The sequence below is a fragment of the Trichosurus vulpecula genome, chromosome 3 (assembly GCF_011100635.1).
Source record: "Trichosurus vulpecula isolate mTriVul1 chromosome 3, mTriVul1.pri, whole genome shotgun sequence".
NCBI classification, from domain to species: domain Eukaryota; kingdom Metazoa; phylum Chordata; class Mammalia; order Diprotodontia; family Phalangeridae; genus Trichosurus; species Trichosurus vulpecula.
This window is the reverse complement of record NC_050575.1, coordinates 41574308-41577054: the sequence shown is the minus strand read 5'-3', so window position 1 is coordinate 41577054 and position 2747 is coordinate 41574308.

Here is a 2747-nt window from a genome sequence, read left to right as displayed (position 1 = left end):
ATTAAGACTTTTCTCTTTCCCGACTCAGCAGGATGAATATACTTTAGTAAATCTTTGACCGAAAGAAATAGCCATGTATGGACAGAAACACTTCCATGGGAATCAATAAAAAGGATAGTCAGGAAGTCAAAGAAGTACCTTCAAATATAGCAAAAAGTTCTACATTTCTGTGGAGTTTGTGTTCATTTACTAGGATACATCATCTGCATGTCAATTATTTATCTAGCTGTAGAGGACAGTAAGGTACTGAACTGCTCTGATTAACACTTAGACCAAGGCAACATTGAACTGTGTGTGATTTACATTGATGTCAATAACCAGTATAATTAAACCATACTGGAAAGCTGTCAAGAAGATCCCTATAGGATATGGTGGAACAAGCAATGCCTTCAGTGCCTTGCAATATTCCTTCACAAAGGGACTCTTGATGCAATCCCTATGGTTCTCACTGAATTTAGAAGATATTCATAAAGGCTATTTAAAGCAGAACCAAGTAAAAGACATTGGATTCAATGTAGCATTGCCATTAAAGGAAGATGGCAATTGAAAGTTGTGTGGGGAACAAGGATGGTATGAAGCCTAACATATAAAGTTTAAGTCCCTTATCCATTTTTTGGGATCTATCATTGCCTATCTCTAGTTGCCTAAAAGCAAAAACAAAAAGCACACTTTCCTCAAAAGGAAGAAGAGAGAATGGAAAGGATGATAATTCCACAGGACCTATTTTGTTTGATTGGATTCCATGTGTGGCAATAGCTAGAGACTGTGGAGTTTCTTGCCTTTGCAGGTGAATCAACAGAATGGATTTGCTTTGGTAAATACTTGAGTGAAAGAAACAGCCATGCTAGACAGAAAAACGTCCATAGGAGGAAATCAAAAGGATGGTCAGGATCTATGAAGTCAAAGAAGCACTCTCAAAAAAATGAAAGAGATTCTAGATTTCTATGGAGTTTGGGTTCGTTTGTTAGGACACATTCTCTACCTGTAGATTATCTAGTTGTAGAGAAAACTAAGGTACTGAACTATTTTGACTTACATGGAGATCCAGGCAACTTTGGACTCTATATAATTTGCAATGATGTCAGTAAACAGCCTGTCTAAACCATATTGGAAAGCTGTGAAGAGCCTGTTTTGGATATAGTGGAATGAACAATGTCTCCATTGCCTTGCAATATTCCTTCACAGTGGAACTCTTGCTGCAATCCCCATGATTCAGCTTGAATGAAGAAGACATTCTTTCAAATGAAAAGCAGAATCAAGTAAAAGACATGGAATTCCATGTTGCATTTTCATCATACTGAGAAATAAGCAGGTAACATTTTCAACAAGTTTTATGAAGAATGATAAAAACAACTTAGGTTAAATTTAAGTCCCTTTTCTAGTTTTGCAGGTCTATCAATGTCTATCTTTAGTTTCCTCAAAAGAAATGCTTTTCTCAGAAGGAAGAACTGAGTGTGGAAAGGATGGTACTTTTTCACAACCTGTTTTGTCTCATTGTATTACATGCATTGCAATAGCTAGAGGCTTTGGAGCTTCTTGCATTTGCAGGTGCAGTTAAGACTTTTCTTTTTCCCACAATCCACAGAATGGATTTGCTTTGCTAAATCCTTGACTGAGAAAAAATAGCAACTTTTGAACAACAAAAAAAGGCCATAGAAACCTTACTAAAATTGATAAAAAAGATAGTCAGGATCTAGGAAGTCAAAGAAGTACCCACAAAAAGGGCAAGAGGTTCTAGATTTCTGTGGAGTTTGCATTCATTTGTTAAGATACATTGTCTTCATGTCAATTGTTTATCTAGCCGTAGAGAACAGTAAAGTGTTGAACTGCTTTGATTAACATTGAGACCAAGGCAACGTTAGACTCTGTGATTTACACTGATGTCAATAAACTGTGTAATGGGGTGTGTGGGGGGGCAGAGTCAAGATGGAGGAAAGGCAGGGACTCCCCTGAGCTCTCCCCAAGCTCCTCCAAATACCTTTAAAAATGACTTTAAACAAATTCTAGAGCAGCAGAACCCACAAGAAGGCAGAGTGAAACAAACTTCCAACCCAAGACAACTTGGAAGGTTGGCAGGAAAAGTCTGTTGTAGCAGGGTGAGAGAGGAGTGCAGGGCAGCACAGACCAGACCCCAACAAACGCAGAGCAGTCCTCAGGGTGACTGAATGAGTGGCAGCAGTGGTGGTTTCCAGACCTCTCAGCCCACAGACATCAAAGACAACTTAGAAGGTTAGAAGGAAAGGTCTGTTGCACCTGGGTGAGAGTGGAGCGTAGTCCAGCACAGACCAAGCCAGCATGGCCCCAGCCACAGTAAACTAGGAGGCATTGAGAGCTACTGAATCAGCAATGGCAGGGGCTATTTCTGGATCTTCTGGGGGTTGAACAACTGGTGAGAAGGAGATTACAGGAGTCTTTTTGCTAACAGAGGCAGGACTCTGTTGTTTGGCTTATACTTGAATCTGAGTCACAGTCCTGGGGGGCATTCCCAGGGTGAAGAGGAGCACTAGCACAGTAGAGCTTGTGGCCACAGTGGAATAGGGACCTTCCTCACAGTGTCAGGGCAGAAAAGAGTGCTTGTGGTTGCTCACAGACCAGAGAACAGGCCCCCTTGGGACAAGTGAAAACTCACAGGTCCTTACAAATATCTTTGAAAACGGCTGCACAAAACCCCTGAAGCTTGGGACAGTGTATCCTCCGCTCTGGAAGCAGAGCCCTACTTTAACAAAGACTTAGAAGTCAACTAATAG